Below are 2,117 nucleotides of genomic sequence, written 5' to 3' on the forward strand. Positions count from 1 at the left end.
AACACCAGATGGGAAAGATGGAAGAGGAGGACAAACGGACGAAGGACGGAGGACAAGATCAGGAACTAACGGCCTGATCCCTATACATACACAATTGCTAGCGAGTCTCCCTGGGTTGTCATGCCACGAGCTGAACAGTTCGGGCCCTTTTAAAGGGACACGCCCTAGTTGTTAACCATTACGCCATTGTTTTTCGCTATTAAACCCATTTTCTCACAAATAAAATTGCAATTTACTTACATTTTATTATTTAGAATATACATTTCCATTAAAAAAAAAAACCCTTACATTTTCGTCCTGGGGAGGGGAAGTGCCTCCCCACCTCTGGTTTCTAAAGACTGTACTACTACTACTACTACTACTACTACTAACAATAATAAACGGTGCATCTAATTGCTAATAACAATAGGTTAGCCACTAGTACCCGGTGACGAATAGCAAATGTAGGCCAATTGCGGTTTATATATAAAATTTATTATTTCAAACACTGTAGTATAGTCAACATGGTCAGTGATGGACTATCATTGTCGTCTTATTCCGATTCAAGTATCATGATTGCTGCAGCAGCCACTTCAACAGAAGTAAAGTAACTTCCTGTTCCAAACTCATTCCGTTCGCTGTCCAGGACAGAACAGTTGGAACATGCCCAGGAGAGGTGAAAGGAACGCACCCCAAGTCTGTGTGCACTCTGGGAAATTTGTCGTGACATAGGCATTTCTGTGCTTCGAGCGACATCTACCGGTGACATCAGAATACTAACTTTCAAAATGATTTCAAGTAATTGGGTCATGGGGATTCCCATGGTATTTATCGATATAAAACCTGTTTTTTCACTCTATTTTATGAAAACGTGATCTAAGTGTGTTAGTTTTGTAGATTAACCAAAATTAGAATTAATTTTCGCGGGCTGAAACTTGGGCGTGCGACTTTAAGGGCCCTATGGGCAACCTAGGGAGACATTTCAACGCCATCTAGGTCCCCTTAATGAGCTATTCTCGGCTTACTAAATTCCAAAATTATATACGTAGCTCCCTTCTTTACTATTTCGGTGGACCGTTCAAAAATGCGTCTAATTTGTTTCTCATAAATGCGCACCATTTCTCTTTAGACCATCCTTCGGGACTCAAAATTCCACAGCACCAAACCACTCCTCTGCCTGTTACCGATCATGGTCGGACTGCAGGTGCTCCCTTGCACCGGACAGTGCAGGCGCGCCCCCCCCCCCCCCCTTTCCTGTCCTGGACGGAAGAATCGGCTGAGGCCGACACCTGCGCCCAGGACAGGCGTGCGCTACAACAGCTTGTTCCGAATGTGCACGTTAAACTCTCTGACCTGACCTGACCTTGGTTTGACTGCCTTGGTAAACGTGAATGTCCAATTCAAGAAGGGGTTCAGGTAGATCAAATACGTCTGTCGTCGTATATGTAAATATAAACTATGTGGCGTAGGAAGCGCACGCGTGTGTGTTTCATAGGGGCATGTGCCCCCACTTTGTAGCAGAAGCGATGGGTTTATATATATATATATATATATATATATATATATATATATATATATATATATATATGTGTGTGTGTGTGTGTGTATGTGCGTGTGTGTATGTATGTGTGTATGTATGTATGTATGTGTCTGTGTGTGCCCCTCCCTTTTTGGCACCTGCCTACGTCTGTGTACATAGGTGCGTGTGTGTGTGTGTATGTGTTTGTGTGATGCGATCTCCGTCACCCAAATCCCTACTACACACGCACCTGTTCTAATTTAATGATAAGTTTGTTTTGTTTAAAGACACCACTGGAGCACATTGATTAATTAATCATCGGCTAATGGATGTCAAACATTTGGTAATTCTGACTCGCAGTCATCAGAGAAAACCCGCTACATTTTTTCTAATGCAGCAAGGGATATTTTATATGCACTTTCCCACAGACAGAAAAAAATAATTTAATAATAATAATAATAATAATAAACACAAATATTTCTTAATATTTTAGACTGGCTCTTTGGTTATTAATTCACAGGAACACCACATCAGGCTTTGCCCTGAAACCCATCCCGTCGAACATCAAAGTAATATATCTTTCAAGACCTGTTAAACAGGCTGTTTAATATCATATTTC

General features: G+C 41.4%; 1 protein-coding gene across 1 annotated transcript in view; it reads right to left on the reverse strand.

Annotated features, from left to right (window-relative positions):
• Window positions 1–1,973: 1,973 nt before the first annotated feature.
• Window positions 1,974–2,117, reverse strand: part of LOC121386316 — a 9,282-nt gene continuing 9,138 nt past the window's right edge. Inside the window, exon 2 of the mRNA XM_041517180.1 lies at window positions 1,974–2,117. This exon is cut by the window's right edge and continues 773 nt beyond it. The gene's annotated coding sequence lies outside the window, so the exon portion shown is untranslated.

This window comes from Gigantopelta aegis, chromosome 12 (assembly GCF_016097555.1).
Source record: "Gigantopelta aegis isolate Gae_Host chromosome 12, Gae_host_genome, whole genome shotgun sequence".
In the NCBI taxonomy this organism is placed as follows: Eukaryota; Metazoa; Mollusca; class Gastropoda; order Neomphalida; family Peltospiridae; genus Gigantopelta; species Gigantopelta aegis.